Source organism: Gigantopelta aegis, chromosome 8 (genome assembly GCF_016097555.1).
Source record: "Gigantopelta aegis isolate Gae_Host chromosome 8, Gae_host_genome, whole genome shotgun sequence".
NCBI classification, from domain to species: domain Eukaryota; kingdom Metazoa; phylum Mollusca; class Gastropoda; order Neomphalida; family Peltospiridae; genus Gigantopelta; species Gigantopelta aegis.
The window spans coordinates 11,809,598-11,829,255 of NC_054706.1; the positions used below are offsets into that span (position 1 = coordinate 11,809,598).

General features: G+C 38.2%; 1 protein-coding gene across 1 annotated transcript in view; it reads right to left on the reverse strand.

Moving 5' to 3' along the window:
* LOC121379995 (lysosomal alpha-mannosidase-like) overlaps window positions 1–19,253 on the reverse strand; it is an 82,616-nt gene extending 63,363 nt beyond the window's left edge. The window contains exon 1 of the mRNA XM_041508702.1: window positions 18,987–19,253. The gene's annotated coding sequence lies outside the window, so the exon portion shown is untranslated. The remainder of the gene's footprint in view (window positions 1–18,986) is intronic.
* Window positions 19,254–19,658: the final 405 nt, after the last annotated feature.

Consider the following 19,658-nt stretch of genomic DNA (forward strand, 5'->3'; position numbering starts at 1 on the left):
AGAGAGAGAGAGAGATACACAGACAGACAGAGATAGAGACAGACAGACACAGAGACACGGACGAACGGATGGATGGAATCGTACGCATGTAGCATATGTGAGAAAATAACAATTCCGTCCTGATATGCAAGACGACTAAAGTGATGCCGGAAATCAACCAGACATAATAAACATGCGTTCAAATGATTTGATTGTATTAAGCGAAGCATCAGTATTCGTACTTTCCGTTGTGGGGGTGGGTGGGGTGGGCACACTTCTACCGGTCCCCGATAAGTACACATAAATAAATAAATAAAATGCAAAATAAAATAAAATGATGCATATTATTCTCTCTCTCTCTCTCTCTCTCTCTCTCTCTCTCTCTCTCTCTCTCTCTCTCTCTCTCTCTCTCTCTCTCTCTCTCTCTCTCTCTCATATTTCTTCTTCTTCTTCTCAATCCTCTTCCTCTTCTTGGTCATCGACTTTGTTTCAAACTTAAATTAGTCAATGAGCAGATCGTGCGCGTTTTGTTAGGTCGCCCCGGCGTGTCAACAACACACCGAGTCGGTACAGTATATTGTATGGCATACTTACACATCGTCCGGTTTACATAGTCCTTACCTGGAAAGGTCATTAATCAGAACGAAGATGTGAACGAGGTAAATAACAAGCTGAAATATCCTTATTGCATTTCTAACATGTTCTCATTATTTGTCTTCACATTTCAGGTTCGTATCTAGTGAGGGACATGGGTGAAGTTGTATACAAGCCCCCTCCCATGTCCCTGAAAAATAGTCTACAAAACGGCTCCTTCTTCTTCTTGTCTTTTATTATTTTATTTGTTTTTATTATTTGTTTTTATTATTATTTGTTTTTAATCTAGCAGGAGAAGTAATACTGTGCCCTAATTCGTATATTTCTGGGTTTTCTGATTTGTTTGTATGTTGTTGGGTTTTGTTGGTTTGGGGGGTTTTTTGAGGGGTTTTTTTGTTGTTGGAGCTTTTTTGGGAGGGTGTTGCTTTTTGGTTTTGTTTTGTTGTTTTGTGGGTTTTTTATCACTCTCTTCCTCATCATCGACCATACGTAGTGTAGAATGCATAGGCAACATTTTCTCTATATCCTTTTCGGTTTATAGGGCCATGCTTAGAGGGGGAGGGGCAAATGGAAAAATTAAAGACTGTCCGCCAACCCTCGTTGTTTCTATGATGGAGTATTATTGTTGTATTTTACGGAAGCGTATTAGTGCCACCAAACGCAATAAAATAATTCAATTTGCCTACATATAATCTTGGAAAAATCAACTTTAATGTTGGAAAAATCAACTTTAATGTTGGTAAAATCAACTTTAATCTTGGTAAAATCAACTTTAAATTTGGAAAAATCAACAACCTTTAATATATTGATTAACAAACCACCAAATTTTAGATAGAAATATCAAACAGTGTTTAAATAATACACGTTACATTGATATAATAATTAACAAACTAAGTTTATATTAAATAGTACACCATTAGAATACATTAACTAACAAATTAAGTTTAGATAGAAATATCACTCTATTGTAACAGGGCCACGTACCTTTAATATATTAATTAACAAACTAAGTTTAGATTACAATATCACAATATTGTATTAGGACCACATGCCTTTAATATATTAATTGACAAAGTTTAGATAGAAATATCACACAGTATTGAAGTAGGACCACGTACCTTTAATGTATTAATTAACAATATTAATATATTAAAGGTACGTGGCCCTATTACAATATTGTGATATTGTAATCTAAACTTACTTTGTTAATTAATATATTAAGGGTACGTGGCCCTGTTACAATAGTGTGATATTTCTATCTAAACTTAATTTGTTAATTAATGTATTCTAAAGGTGTACTATTTAATATAAACTTAGTTTGTTAATTATTATTTTAATGTAACATGTATTATTTAAACACTGTTTGATATTTCTATCTAAAATTTGGTTTGTTAATCAATATATTAAAGGTTGTTGATTTTTCTAAATTTATAGTTGATTTTTCCAAGATTATATGTTGATCTTTCCAAGATTAAAGTTGATTTTATTAAGATTAAAGTTGATTTTACCAAGATTAAAGTTGATTTTACCAAGATTAAAGTTGATTTTTCCAACATTAAAGTTGATTTTACCAAGAATAAAGTTGATTTTTCCAACATTAAAGTTGATTTTACCAAGATTAAACTTGATTTTTCCAACATTAAACTTGATTTTTCCAACATTAAACTTGATTTTACTAAGATTAAACTTGATTTTTCCAAGATTATATGTAGGCAAATGGAATTATTTTATTGCGGTTGGTGGCACTAATACGGTTCCATAGTGTTTCTATAATTTTCTCGAATTTTCTTTTCACATATTTCTTTTGTCATAGACAACTAACGAGGAAGCGTTGGTTATCATAAAAATAATAAAAAATGACTACTACGTAAATTCGGAACATTTCGGAAATTGCCTTATGTTGACCATTGTATAATATTAATGCTACGTGTCGTTAAAGTTGGTATACGTACAAGTAGTATTTTTTGACAAATTGTCTTTTGACACATCACGTGCTACAACTTCCTCTTAGCAAACACCGTTAAATATTTTGACCCAGCTTTCTCTTTTGTTTAACATAAAATATATTTTCGGGCGGTACCTAGCGGGGAAGGTGGGGGTGGGAGGAGTTTACCAAAAAACGTTCGTTTAAAAGTGTCTTTAATAATGTTTTTAAATTTATTATTATTGTTGTTGTTTTTTTGTTTTTTTTAGTAGTAGTAGCAGCAGTAATAGTAATAGTAATAGTAGTAGTAGTAGTAGTAGTAGTAGTAGTAGTAGTAGTAGTAGTAGTAGTAGTAGTAGTAGTAGTAGTAGTAGTAGTAAAAACAATTTATTAGTAATAGTAGTAGTAGTAGTAGTAGTAGTAGTAGTAGTAGTAGTAGTAAAAACAATTTATTATTATTATCACTGATTTTTGTGTGGGGGAGGGGGGTTGTCGTTGCAGAATGTCTCATATTTTAGTGTTCTGTTTCGTTATTTTAGGCTATTTACGGCTCTTTGGCCTAATTCACAAAGCTCCCTTAACCTCTCTTAAACAACATCGCATTAACCATGCAAGAGGTTTTGCATTGGATTGTGAGATCTCAAAGTTACGAGTTTAGTCAAATACGCATTTGGAGCTAATCCGACGAGTAAACGTAGTGGGTTTGCCAAGAAAAGAAGGGGGTATGTAAAAAGAAGAAGACAAACTGTGATATTCGAAAATATAGGGTCAGTGATTTTAAAAGTGCTATGTCAAAAATGAAATTATACTATTTCGTTATTTTTACATTTATTTGTAATAAATAGCTACAAAATAACAAAATAATCGATCCCACGCATAGTCATTCCATAATTAACTCTGGAATGATATTTCTAAAAAGTCTTGCACTGGTCGACAAGAGGGGTTTTCCCGAATAATTTGTGGCTAAATATAGCATGCCACCATCTTTGTTTGTTTTGTGAGTTGACCACAAAGAATGTTGGGTAAACTCAGTGTGTTGAATGTGTAAGCATACAACAGAGACGCAACTCTCAAGAAAAAAAAATAAAAAAAAAATAAAAAAATATAATAATAACAACAACAACAACAATAACAATAATAATAATAATAAATAAATAAATAAATAAATAAAATAAAAATGTTAAAATTGGAATTATTTAGTTGTAATTGTTTTATAGGCATATAGCTGAAGGTATAAACTTTATGTTTTAAAGCAACAGGTACTAAATATGTTTGGCGGCAACCTCCATCTGGTTATCGTTATTTGAAGATTGCATTTAATTGAACATATCACAATATAAATGTTAAAGTTTGTTTTGTTAACGACACCACTAGCACATTGATTAATTAACCATCGTCTTCCGAGGAAAGTCGCTACATGTCCCCATTAGCAGCATGGATTCTGTTGTATCCCGCAGACAGGACTTAAAATACCCATCTTTTAATATACCTGTCGTGGGGCACTGGTTGGGAACGAAAACACCTAATCAGAGAACGAGTCCACCAAGGGGACTCGATCCTTCGTCCCAAGCACCTCAGGCGGACGCTCTACCAACTAAGCTAACTTCTATACGATATTTCGAAACTGAAAGTTAGTCTCGCGTCACAACATGTATATTACTATATACATGTATAATCGTTCTAGACAGAGCGCCACGACTGGTATATCAAAGGCCGTGGTATGTGCTATCCTGTCTGTAAGATGGTGCATATAAAAGATTCCTAATTATTAATGGAAAAATGTAGTGGGTTTCCTCTCTAAGACTATATGTAAAAATTACCAAATATTTGACATTCAACAGCCGGTGATTAATAAGTCAATGTGCTCTAGTGGTGTCGTTAAACAAAACAAACTTTAACATGTAAAAAGTTAAATTTAAAATTCAGGGAGGGGGACCAGGGGACCCGCCCCCCCCCCCCCCAAATATATTTATTTGGGTTTCCCTTTTCGTAAGTTGGTACGTGTGCCCTTTTTCCCTTTTTCTGGATCCGCCCGTGAAAATATGTTACCATGTTTTTTACTATTACATGCATACAATCGTGTGACGACGCGATATTGTAGCTTTAAGTTAATTATCATAACTAAATACTGTACAGGGTATTTTATTGTTACTTGTGACTATTGCTAGATACCAACTTCAAACTAGCATCACAGCACATGAATAACTTACTGTACAAACAATAATTATTGTCTATGTTATTTTACACAACCTGTTTATAAACAAAACATTTCACTTACCGGCAAAACTTTAGTTGGGATCGACAGTGTTAAGTCAGTGCGTATTATAAAGCTAATATTACACCAAAGCGTAGTCCATATGTGTGGGTATACGCGTCAGAATCCGTGCAACCAATCACTCTGAGAGCGGACAGATTCCACAATGTTGCCTAACTCGCGACAATAGTTTCTTCCAGGGCCGGCATGGGGTGAGTGAGTGATGGGGGTTATTGTTGACCGCTGTGTGTACAATTCCAGAAGACCGGGTGCTGGCTGTTTAGATTTGCGAAGATACTAGCATACAATAAATGTTCAATATTACTTCAATCTATAGTCTGTGTGTCAGGAACATCACGCATTACCAACACAGAGGGATGGCGGCATCTCTGTTAAAACTGTTAATTAAAATATACAAGTGCTGACTTCCAGGGGCGGATCTAGCACTTTGAAAAAGGGGGAAGGGTTAACATTCAAGCGTGCCATCAGGTCCACGATCTCACTGAGAGGTGACACCGTGTGTGTTAGATGAAATATTGTTGTCTCTATAAAGCTTTATGGAGCCACTGAGCATAATATTATGCTATAAATATAAACTAGACAAATCATTAAATATATATAAATAACATGAAATAAAGCTTTACAGAGGCAGACATATTCGGTCTACGCGCGTGCGCGCGTGTTTGTCTGTGTGTGTGTGTGTGTGTGTGTGCGTCCGTCCGTGTATGTGTGTGTCCGCCCGTGTGTGCATGTGTGTGTGTGCGTGCGTGTCTATGAAAATGTGTGTGTGTGTGTGTGTGTCTCTCTCTCTCTCTCCCCCCCTCTCTCTCTCTCTCTCTCTTTCTCTCTCTCTCTCTCTCTCTCATCCTCGCCATCACCACCCCCTGCTGAAGCGATGTTGTGTGTTTGTTATTATGTGCTGTGATGTCTACTAAAGTGATAATCAAATATCTTTGCTGCTTATTCACAGTGGCGTAGGGAGAGGGTACAGGGGCCCCCATCAAACTATTTTTTAAAACTGTATTAAATTTTATAAAATCATATATACATACATAGTGCGCCCCCCCCCCCCCCCCACCACACACACACACACAATATAAAATCCTTGGCTACGTCAGTTCTTATTCGGTAAGAATAGCATTGATTTGTTTGCTCCCATTCTCTAGACCAAGTGTCGAAATAATCCTACTGTCAATAAATCGCCGCAGTTTACGATGTGCTGGGGTGCCATTTTACAAGCATCTTTCGTTCCTGCCTTATTTTAATTCCTGCCCCTTTATTTGTAAATGATATTATACATTGTGAAGTGACTGGTGATGTTTACAAGCATCTTTCGTTCCTGCCCCTTTATTTGTAAATGATATTATACATTGTGAAGTGACTGGTGATGTTTACAAGCATCTTTCGTTCCTGCCCCTTTATTTGTAAATGATATTATACATTGTGAAGTGACTGGTGATGTTTACAAGCATCTTTCGTTCCTGCCCCTTTATTTGTAAATGATATTATACATTGTGAAGTGACTGGTGATGTTTACAAGCATCTTTCGTTCCTGCCCCTTTATTTGTAAATGATATTATACATTGTGAAGTGACTGGTGATGTTTACAAGCATCTTTCGTTCCTGCCCCTTTATTTGTAAATGATATTATACATTGTGAAGTGACTGGTGATGTTTACAAAGAGGATGGATCCAAAAACACAAATGAAGCGTTGGTGTTAGTTTTGTGTATTTTATGACCTTTTGTGACCCCTGTGTTTCGGTTCGCCACGAGTACTGCAATACTCCGGCACGGGCCGAGTCTAGCAAGACTCGAGTCCATTCATAGCACTGGAGTACCCATGCAAAAAAAAAAAAAACACTCTCATTTAATAATAATTTGTTTACGTCTTTTTGCCATATGTTTTTCGCCGTTTACATTATAGGGTTATAAGACATGAAGGGAAAGCAACAGTTGAATGCAATACAACAGCGTGGTTTGGGATCCATGTTCAGCGCTGGCATTAAGAGTATAATTATATTTTACCTTATTCCTTAGTCTCAATATCATCCAGTGTAAATGTCGTGTACTCGGGTCCGAGTCGAGTTTGACCCTCGAGTACTCGAGTCCAATACTCGTGGAGGCCCTACTATTGTGTCCCCTATTCCTGGACACCCATACGAATATTGCTCTGTAAAACAATGTGTTTGCCTGAGCGGGACAGTTCGTTCGAACCAACCCCCTTCCCCCTCCCCGCACCAATACCCCCAACCTACGTTCCTGTTTATAACAGACGGACTAAAATTATTTATTCCTTGATATAATTCTTTAATATGAAACTCATAAAACGCATGTCAGTAAAAAGATATCTCATCCCGTATTAGTTCGCTAAACTGTCATAACTGCCATTTATGGATTTTGTTACAATCACACATTGACAATGTTTAGTAGACGAGTGCTAAATCATATATAATAAAGAAGTTATTTGTGCTTAGCGTTTCAAACAGATTTTTTTGTTGTTTTTTTTAATATTATTATTATCATTTTTATTTGTTTATTATTATTATTTTATTTTTTTTAAATGGTATCAGTTTGATAAGAATGACATCATCCCTAATTAATCTAAGATCAGTGTATTCTCACGAGAAGATTCATTTGAGTTATGTCGGAAGGAATTGTCCGATTTGTTTCATGTTTCGTTCAGGAGATATTTCGTTAATTTGTAGACAGCTGTTGCGAACGTGTCAAGCAAATAAACAGCCTATGGAAATGTGACATGTTCGTTAACAGAGCTCTGTGGAACCAGACCTTTAACTCAGACCCGTTAGCAGGTGGGACGGGGGTAGGGGTTGACCCCTCCCTTACCCACCCCCACCCCGTTCCAGATAATTTAATTCGCTTCTGATGTGTGTGCCCATGACAGCGTGCTTGAATCTTAATTTGAATATAAAAATAAAGTGAATCAATAACTTTTTGACGGGTTAATCTACTGCATTAGTGATGGCACGAGGGTTTGTGTTGTTGTTCTGTAAATGCTGTTAAGGCAATTAGTTATATATTATTTAAAATTGGACACATGTATATGTCTTATGAGACATACTTGAATATTCTTCGTTTGAAATGCAGAAATATCTCCACTAGATTAGACTATGTAATTATATTAACCTACCAGCTGAAACAGGAAGATGGCCGAATACCCCAAGATACGAACGAATCCGTTGTATTTGTAACAGAAACTGTTGTGGCGACGATTTTCATAACTGTATTGTCTGAATGCAGTACATTAAATGACCTTAGAACATTTTTAGACAGTAAAACTCCTAGTCTTAATAAAATGAAGATATTGTTTAACAAACATTAAAAATATATTAATACATCATTGTTAGTAGCCTATAAACGAACCCTTGCTGCTAAACGAAAAGAGTAGTCCATAAAGTGGCGACAGCGGGTTTTCACTCTATATATTTGCGCGGTCCTTAACCATATGTCTGACCCCCATATAACTGTAAATAAAATATGTTGAGTGCGTCGTTAAATAAAACATGTCCTTCGTCCTTCATTACTTTCTTCTCTAAATGTTTAAACTTGTTTACATTGCATACTATAGTATAGTAAACATGTTATGTTTATTTTACCTCCTCCACTATGGGAATGGTCTGATCGAAATAAAAAGAACTGAATTAATCTGGCCTGCTGTTCTAACTCAAAGTATCGGCTGTTAATCTAAACAGCATGCTGTTAAGGCAAATACAAAGCCACCCAAACAAGGTAACACATGTTCTTCTTTTAAACACTAGATCGCCTATAGTATACAGCGGCGGATCCAGAAAATACATTAGAATCAGAGGGTGGGTGGGTGGGGGTGGGGGTTGGGGGGGGGGGGGGAGGGGGTCTATGAGATGTTCCGAAGGGATTCTTCGGATTTTCTAACATAAAAAATGAAGTGGCAGGCCCCTACGCCCACCACTTAGATTCGCCATTGCTACAAATGTATGTAGTTCAGTGGTAGAGCACTTGCTTTCTTGAATTTTGGATCGATAGCCGTGAAACCGGATGCAGATATGTGCTGCAATCACTATATATATAATATATTACCAAGATATGATGACTAGATAAATTTCTATAGTTTAGGTCACTGACCAAAAATATAGCTTTTTGGGACGGGATTACTTTTACACTAGTTATGATCAGCAAAGGAATGTTCTTTTGTTTAAAGTCACTTATATTACTTCTAGATGATGGTTTAAAAAACAAAAATAATAATAATTTAAAAAAGAACAGTTAGGAAGGCAATTTTTGTTTTAGAAATAAATAAATTGTTATTATTTAAGAACTAATTTGTGTTGGTGTATAGATATTGTAGGCGACGAGACATTCAACGCGTATGTACCTAGAATTCTTAAAACCGTTAAAAATGTGCAATAAAACGGTAAAATTGTGCAATAAATATATAAAACTTCACATACGTTGTTTTCACTTCGTATTTATTGTACGAGTTTATTTTGCTCATGGATATATACCACGAGACCGCTACGCGCTTCTTTCAGCATATCAGACGAGTTCTCGGATTTTTGTGACAAATTCTAGTTGCCCATGACAGCGTACATCTATCGTCCGATTTGTCACGAAAATTAACCAATGGAAAAAAGGCTTATATGAAAGTTGTATTTGAATTAAAAAATACGTCACAATTATTGTAGAAAAGTGGGGATGTGTTTATTTTTGCCGAGTGTATGCGTGTATATACACCTGGAGATTATTTAAGTACCGCCTGAACTGTATTGTTGCCATAAAGGCGCCTAGAAATAGTCTGCCCGTGCCGACGTGGTTTAAATCTAATATGGTTAAGCCGTCGGACTATAGGCTAGTAGGTACAGGGTTCGCAGCCCGGTACCGGCTCCAACCCAGAGCGAGTTCTTAAGCGCTTAATGGGTAGATGTAAGGCCACTACACCCTCTTCTTTCTCACTGACCAGTAACCAATTAACAACCAACCCACAGTCCTGGACAGACAGCTGAGGTGTGTGCCCAGGACAGCGTGTTTGAACCTTAATTGGATATAAGCACGAAAATAATTTGAAATGAATTAATGAATAAACCTGGTATTGAAAGCTTTTTCATATGCGATATCTACTTGGTATTTACCGAGATGGCATCAATAAATTACTTATTGTGACGGTACATGCTCTTAAATTTGTTTCGCCTGTGGCGATTTTAATTGTGTTAGAGGGCCGTGTGCAGTTTAATTGCACTTAAGCCCAGATGGGCAACTTGTTACGTAATACTTCTGCGCGACGGTCCTCGATCGGTACGCCTAATACATGCCCAGTCAGGTGCGGAGGCCATGTGGCTAGTAGTTACGTAATATCTCCGGTAGTGCTGTTTATGGCCAGGAGATTGCTCGCGGTTGGCGACAGCCAGACTGACGATCAGAGAGAAATATACCGACTCTAGTAGAGGTAGAATATGAGATGATACGTGAGGTACCGCCTTGTACCCCCAGGCATATTCTGATTTATAATAAATAGCTAGTGTTTTAGAGATATCGAAGAGAAACATTTGGAAGGCGTCCAGGGGGAACGTTGTCCGCTTGGACTGGTAAATATATTATTTCTGCTCTGTGTATAACCTTGATGTGATTGATGTGACTTTAAATATTTTGATACTGTATTATACCAATATTCTTTAGACAGTGTCTTCGGTCATCTGACGAAGTAAATCGTAGACTTTTTGTTCTAACATTATATGAGTATTTGGTAATATAAAGCTTAGCCAGTCATCCTAGCGGACCTAGGTACACTGTAGGTTATTGTCTTTATTGTGATCGGTACCAGTATTAATTCTGTGTTACAAGGTTACTGAATGAGTAGTTAGGGGTAATTAAAAATTAACCAGTTAGGAATGGTGTTGTAATTCCTTTATTAATTAACTTCTCCTGGAAGCGTTTCTCAATTATCACACGTGTGGGTGTGGTGTAACGGTGAAGTGATTCGCATATTGTGTAACTAGACACCTAGAGATTAACTAATTAAGTGATCAGTTCTGGGTTGTTATTATTGTTGTTATTAATTAACTACTACGGCTGTACATTTGTCAGCGTAGATTAATACAGATTCCAAAGTGTATTGTGTTTTTGTTGTGTTTCTAGAGAACTAACGTGCTATAATAATATATACTTATATAAGATCGTATCTCTGATTATACCTAGACGAGCCATACTAGGGTTTAACAGCCTGTTACAGAGAGATCTAATAGATATACGGTTAGGAGAGATATTTTGATAATCGTGTTTTATTCAGTTACGGGAATTATAGAATCCCCGTGACACTTATGAAAAGCACTTTAGTGAGATGTCAGCTCCTTGGTTAAGTACCTTACCATTTTCATGCAAATCTACGCTTTCTGTTTTTCTGTTTAGTCTACATTCAATATTGATGTGTCACTTGCTGTCATTATTTATGAATATCCTTAATATAGACAGAACATTAACTGCAGTGTTTTTGTCTCCAAGAAATGTCCACAGATACTTGCAAAGTATACGCTACACAGTCAAAACTAGGTGGTGTGAGCGACAGCAACGCTCATGTCCAGGTGTATATCATTATAAACTATAACAGCATGTAGATAAGTCTCTGTATAGTACATATGGTAAAATTACATTTTATATGTACATATATACATGTACATATATAATTTTGATTTGATGGCACTTCTGCAGTAGTCTGTTTCATCAGAAGGTATAAATAGTTCAGCTATATATATAATGTAGAACCACTGTGTATGCGAACAGTAACCGCATATCAAACTGCAAACTGCATATCAAGTTGTAGCTCCTTCCCCCCCCCCCCCCCCCCCCCCCTAATAATTCTGATCAAAAAACTTATTGTTAGTAAATGTTAAGGCAAATATCAATTTTACTTCCAGAATAAAGGAAATTGCATTTCAGAACATCTAGTTTTCAGTTTTCGGGGGAGCAAGCCCTAAGAACTTTGCTTCGTGTCTTCGATCTCAGTCACACACCCCCCCCCCCCCCCCCCCCACCCCCCACCCCTAGTACATAAAATATAATGCACTGTTAGCTGTTAACCAAAGATAATGAAACATAATTAACTTGCTACACATGCAATTTAATTTTGGTTTCAGGCCTGAGCTGAATTCTTTCAAGTTGTGTGTGACACGTGTTGTTTCAGTTACTAGCGACATTCTGGTGTTTGTGGGTTTTACAGAGAGAGACAGAGACAGAGACAGAGAGAGACAGAGAGAGAGAGAGAGAGAGAGAGAGAGAGAGAGAGAGAGAGAGAGAGAGAGAGAGAGAGAGAGAGAGAGAGAGAGAGACACACACACACACAGAGAGAGACAGAGAGAGAGAGAGAGAGAGAGAGAGAGAGAGAGAGAGAGAGAGAGCCCGAGTATCCTGACTGTAGAGGGAATGTAGTCTCAGTACTCTGGCTGTAGAGGGAATGTAGCCCGAGTACCCTGACTGTAGAGCAAATGTAGCCCGAGTACTCTGACTGTAGAGGGAATGTAGTTCGAGTACCCTGACTGTAGAGGGAATGTAGCCCGAGTACTCTGACTGTAGAGGGAATGTAGCCCGAGTACTTTGACTGTAGAGGGAATGTAGCCCGAGTACCCTGACTGTAGAACGAATGTAGCCCGAGTACTCTGACTGTAGAGGGAACGTAGTTCGAGTACGCTGACTGTAGAGCAAATGTAGCCCGAGTACTCTGACTGTAGAGGGAATGTAGTTCGAGTACCCTGACTGTAGAGCAAATGTAGCCCGAGTACTCTGACTGTAGAGGGAATGTAGCCCGAGTACTTTGACTGTAGAGGGAATGTAGCCCGAGTACCCTGACTGTAGAACGAATGTAGCCCGAGTACTCTGACTGTAGAGGGAATGTAGTTCGAGTACGCTGACTGTAGAGGGCTAGACGGACATTTGGACAGATCTGATACGGCTGAATATCTGTCCAAATGTCTCGGTAGCCCTCTACAGTTAAAGTACCTTTGACTAGAGGAAATGCAATGTTTAAGAAGGGACCCTACAGTGTTCAAAAGTACACTAACGCTTTTATCTATGGCCAAGTTATTACATTCTTCCCAATAAAAAACACTGTAGTGTTAGGGATAATTCGAATTTCGATGTGGAGTTGCATCCCAGCACCCTCCTCTTAAATCTGCGCCTGTGCTTAAAACTGATATTCGCTGTGGGAGCCAGCCTACTTTACATTTATATAAATGACATCAATCAAAACATGCGGATTAACACTGGATAGTCCGATCGTGAGTTGTGGGCCTGCATTTCGTTATGCCTTTGCTTTTGTATTCCTCACAGAGAAAATAATTTCACATTACTTCAAACATACCAGTCCGAAATGTATCCCTATGCCAGTTAGCGCCAAGTTTAGTTCGCCCCTGCAGTTTTCATCCACACAAAAAGTGTCTGTACTTTGTGAAAACTCAGAGCTACAATTCGGCAAACTAAGTCAAAATTACTGAAATAGATTCATTTCTTTTCGAAAGTTTGTTTTGTTTAACGACAACACTAGAGCACATTAATGAATTAATCATCGGCTATTGGATGTCACACATTTGGTACATTGTAATTCTGAATCGTAGTCATTAGAGGAAACCCGTTACATTTGTCCTAATGCAGCAAGGGAATTTTCTTTTCGATGAACCGTTCCAAACGATGAGCCAAATTACCTTATGAAACCTGCGCAGTTTTTTATATTTAGTTCCCCCGCCCGCTATTGTTCCTGGCCGGAGTGCTGGTGCTCTCTGGCACTTGTCCCTCCCCCTACCCACCCACTTCAAACTCTTTCCTGTCCTACAACAGCTTGTTTTGAGTGTGCACGTTACGTCCTATGACCTGACCTGATCTGACCTGACCTTGTGATAACCAGTAGATTATCATAATCGTAACTGTACTCGCCGGTACGTTACATGTGTATTAATCTGTCCCGGATCAGGCTTCTGGCTATCCAGAGACGAGACCTGGGACAGACATGCTGAAACCGTAGTGGTATAGGAGCATGCTAAAATATAACGGACTCCGATAATCAATGAACAAACATTTCTTTTTTTAACACACAATGTGGTCCCGGCTAATAAGAGTTGGTGGTCCAGTGTACCCAGTGTACCCAGTGTATCCAGTCACCACATCCTATATAGACGTTCCCGTGTTAAGCAAGGGTTACATCTAGTAATAATAATAATCTACAATGTCACTTCATCAGTTTATACCAAACGTCAAAGTACACTCATACCACACATGCATTTTTATATACATACCTACCTACATACAGAAACAGAGACAGAGACACACAGAGAGAGAGAGAGAGAGAGAGAGAGAGAGAGAGAGAGAGAGAGAGAGAGAGAGAGAGAGAGAGAGAGAGAGAGAGAGAGAGAGAGAATAATAATAATAATAATAATTGAGGAACACTTTTCTTTCTTCTTTTTTTTTTTTGTTAGTTCTATATAATTATGAAATAAAAATAAAAACAGTTGAAACATTGTCGCAAAAAACACGTATAATATATGTATGTATGTATGTAAGCCTATGTATGTATGTATTGATGTATGAATATCTATGTATGTATGAGTGTATGCATCTATATGTGTGAGGCTCGCTCTAGCCAGTGCACCACGACTGGTACATCAAAGGCCGTCGTATGTGTTATCCTGTCTATGGGATGGTACATATAAAAGATCCCTTGCTGGTAATCGAAAAGAGTAGCCCATGAAGTGGCGACAGCGGGTTTCCTCTCTCAATAGATGTGTGGTCCTTAACCATATGTCCGACGCCATATAACCGTAAATAAAATGTGTTAAGTGCGTCGTTAAATAAAACATTTCCTTCCATCTATATGTGTGAGGGGGTGCGGTCAGAACGATTGGAAACAGGAAATGTTAAAACGGCTTGGCATATTGTATTACAGATTGTAGTGGTCACGGATGAATTGAGTTGAAACGTACAGGTACAGTTCGACAGACGAAGTCCGGGCGTATAATAGCTATTATGTGCAGGCAATAATACCCTATAAGCTTTATTTATAGCTATTGTTATTCTAGGCGCCTTGCGTTGTTGCCATAGACAGGGTCAGATTTTTACAAACGCTGATAGATTCACTATTATAATTGGCAGGTGTTTTTCGTCCAGAAAAAAAAAAAAACACAAGTTAATATACTTAGCAAAATTATTTAAGGGTTAGCGCACTTCGGTTAGGCCATCGAACACAAGGCTGGTAGGTACAAGGCTCGCAACCTGGTACCGGCTCCCGCCCAGAACAAGTTTTAACAACTCAATGGATAGGTGTAAGACCACTACACCCACTTCTCTCTCACTAACAATTATCAACTAACTCACTTCTCCTGGACAGACAGCCCAGATAGCTGAGGTGTGTGCCCAGGGCAGCGTGCTTGAATCTTAATTGGATATAAGCACGAAAATAAGTCGAAATGAAATGAAAAGAAATGGTAATTCTTTACTAGTGTTATTTTAGTCAGTTTTAATACCATGTGACTTCAAAACATTGTTTCGGTAAATCTTGACCTATGATAATACAAGTCTTACACACGGTTGGGTGGGGGTTTTTTTGTTGGTTTTGGGGGGGGGGGGGTGGGGGTTTTTTTTTTTTTTTTTTTTTTTTTGGGGGGGGGGTGTTTCATTTATGAAAAGTACCAAACTGCACATTCGGTAAGGATTCGATACACGTTGGTTCGTAACGAGATATGTAATTTTGTTCCCTCTAACCTTTGGTTTAAATCATTAAGTTTAAGAGCATGCCACAACGTGGAAACCTTAAAATAAAGAAGTTTTTTTTCCCTTCAAAACCATACTTATAGAAACATTATGAAAAACTATTTCGTTCAATATAATTATTCTATTATGATACATGATTTATAACTTGTGTGGCATCTATGGACTCGAGACAATGCTATTTTCACAACATATAGTTGCCGCCCCTGTATTCGGAATTATTTGTTTGTTTGTTTTGTTTAACGACACCACTAGAGCACATTGATTTATTACTAATCGGCTATTGGATGGCAAACATTTGGTAATTTTGACATATAGTTTTAGAGAGTAAACCCGTTACATTTTTCCATTAGTAGCAAGGGATCTTTTATATGCACCATCCCACAGACAGGAAATCACATACCACGGCCTTTGATATAACAGTCGTGGTGCACTGGCTGGAACGAGAAATGGCGATATGGGGCCGCCGACGGGGATCGAACCTAGATCGACTGCGCAACAAGCGAACGCTTTACCACTGGGCTACATACCGCCCTAGAATATTCGGAATTAAGTGCGTTGCAATAGGCTTGCTTATTCGTTCTATTTTATTTATTTACTAGTATTCAATTTATTTTACTTTAGTTTGGTTTACTTTGTTATTTTTGTAGTTAATTAATTTTATTGAATTTAATTTAATTTAGAATGCATCGTTTAAATTATTTTTCTTCACATTCTATGCGTCAATCTAGTCTGGTACACTCTGGTACCTGTAAGCCTAGTTTTACACGTAAACGTAAATCTGCGACAAAACCACAATTCTTATTACTTTTACAGTACATGTACAACAAATATAGTTAGAAATACACATAATTCATTTCTTTACGTCCTTAAAATGCTCCATCTTCCGTAATGATGTAATGTGCTGCATGAAATAGATGCCCAACACGTGTAAATGTATGCTCGATAAAACCGCTAGTCTCAGACGTAAACTTACGATGTTTTGTGAGATTGGCCCCTGCTTGTCATATCACGTCAGCTGATTGCAAATGCAAAAACTTGTGTACATAAGGTGACACTAAAATATCTGTCTGTCTATCTGTCTGTCTGTCTGTGTTTCTGTTTTGGATTAATTAGTATACTAAGCGGTACATGGGGATGTGACAGAGCATTATTTATTTATTTATTTATAAATGATTTTATTTATTTATTTATTTATTTATTTATTTATTTATTAAGTTATTTATTTATTTATTTATTTATTTATTTAGTTTGTTTTGTGGGTTTTTTAAATATTTATTTATTTATTGTTTTTGTGTGTAGGTTGTTTTTTTGTTTGTTTTTTGTTGTTTTGTTTTTTGTTGTCTTTGTTACTTTGTTGTTTTGGTTTTTGTTGGGTTTTTTGTTTGTTTATTTTTTTTTTTTTTTTTTTTTGGAGGGGGGTTCTTCTCTTGTCTCAAATAGTGCCCCACAACTGGTATATCAAACTCCGTGATATTCAGTCTTCTCTGTAGGGAAAATGCATATAAAATATCCCTTGATCCTAATGATGAAATACAGAGATGTTTCTAAAATACTAAGTGTCGAATTATCAAATTGTTGACAATTTGTAGCTGAAAATTAATTTTTAAATGTGTTCTTGTGGTGTCGTTAAATAAAAAAGCTTTACTGTAGACCTACCTCGAACATATTGACCTGACATTCAACATTATGTCACAGATATAGTTTCAGTCGATCCCTATACACTAGTTGAATAGGTCTGGATCACAGAGATTCACATTTAAATTCCCGAGGCAATACAAGTACAACTGACAACTGTTCAACATATCCCACTTAAAAGGAATGCTTCTTTAATGACACATCATCACAATTTAAACTACGGCTGTTCTGTTTAAAATATACGGAGAGAGAGAGAGAGAGAGAGAGAGAGAGAGAGAGAGAGAGAGAGAGAGAGAGAGAGACGGACAGACAGACACACACACACACACACAGAGACAGAGAGAGAGAGAGAGAGAGAGAGAGAGAGAGAGAGAGAGAGAGAGAGAGAGAGAGAGAGAGAGACAGACAGACAGACAGACACATAGAGAGAGAAACACACAGAGAGACAGAGACACAGAGAGAGAGAGACGGAGACACAGAGACAGAGAGAGACACACAGAGAGACAGAGACACAGAGAGACGGAGGGAGACACAGAGACAGAGACAGACAAAGAGAGAGACAGAGAGACGGAGACACAGATACAGAGAGAGAGAGAGAGAGAGAGAGAGAGAGAGAGAGAGAGAGAGAGAGAGAGACAGACAGACAGACAGACAGACACAGAGAGATGGAGGGAAAGACAGAGAGAGACAGACACAGAGAGACACACAGAGAGAGACGGAGACACAGATACAAAGAGAGAGAGAGACAGAGAGCGAGAGGGAGGGAGAGACAGAGACAGACAGACACAGAGAGACACAGAGACAGAGACACAGATATAGATGGAGAGATATAGAGAGAGATAGAGAGAGAGAGAGAGAGAGAGGAGAGAGAGAGAGAGAGAGAGAGAGAGAGAGAGAGAGAGAGCTGGTCATGTTGTTGTTTTTCTGAAATACGCGTGATACGCTAATCATATTACTTCTATCTCTGTGGCGGAGTTGACATTTGATAAGCTCTCGATCATAAAGAGCGATAGGTACTAGGTTCGCATCCCGACTCCCAGTTGAGGAGTTTTATTTATTCACTGGGAAGGTGGGTAGTGCAAAGACATTACACAGATTTGTTCTATCCCAGATGGCCGTATATGATGGAGGTTTTAATAACCTTTAGTAGACAGTGGAATTTTAAGCTGTATACTAGCATGCTGTGAGATTACATGTAGCATTCCAGGTTGTTGTGGCGTTCCGGTTGAAAATCACAAAACAGGCTTATTGTAACACGCATTGTATATCATTGTCACATCTATAAAGTGTTTCGACAGTAGGCCCTAAACAATATATGACAACATAATAAAACGCACACACGCACGCACGCATACAAGCACACACACACAGAGAGAGAGAGACACACAGACACAGAGACACGCCCACAACTAAACACAACATGCATACACGGTGCGCACACAGACATACACAACTAAACACATGTACGCACAGCATACACACCACACACACACATATACAAGGAAGCTTACGTACACATAGCATACCCATGCACTCCACACACACACCACACATGCATACATGCACACACCACACATACACATGCGCACACCACACACACACCACACATGCACACCACACATACACACATGCATGCATACACCACACATATATGCAAACATACACTACACATATCCACACACACCACACACCGCATACAAACTTGCACACACGCGCGCACACTACACACCCACACGCCACACACACATACACACATATACACACACACACACCCACTATCACCACCACACCACACGCACTACACTCATCACACATACACACACAACATACACACAAATACCAAGAAACAAAATACTTACTGTTGATCTTTTGCTTTTGTTCTTTTTTTTCTCAGCTGTTGTCGCGTAAAACTTTGAACTCGTGTATACTCGTGAACAGCAATAGGCGTACATGCGCAATCCAGCGCATTGCGATATCGGCTGCTGTGAATCGTATCCTGGGGAAACAGGCTGCTACACACATATAAATATGAAACGGTCAACACAGTTAAAAGCGTATAAAACGTGTTTAACAGTGGACATTCTAGCCACAGCCCTTCTTGGACCACGCTTGAACCAAACTTCGGATTGAACACGTTGCTGTTACAGTGTTAGCCGCTACTCCAGGGCCGTACCTAGAATAAAACAAGTGGGGTGTCAAGACAAAAAAAAAGAGTTAAGGCAACAGTAATAGTGGAGTTTCTCCAAGGTGACAAACAAAACACCATTTTATTATTTTTATGAAGGTTCATCTGCACCACCTCTCAACCTCTTGCAGCCCCCACCCACACCCATACCCCCCACACACACCCCCACACCCACACCCCCACACCCCCACACCCACACCCACACCAAGCTAGATAAAGACCTTTTAATCAGGTCCTTACCTAGCGGAGGGGGGGGGGGGAGGGGTTGCTGGGGGGAGAGTAACCTATCACACCAAAAATACGATTACATTTCTTTTTTCAGTTTTTAAATTCCCTTTTTATGTAG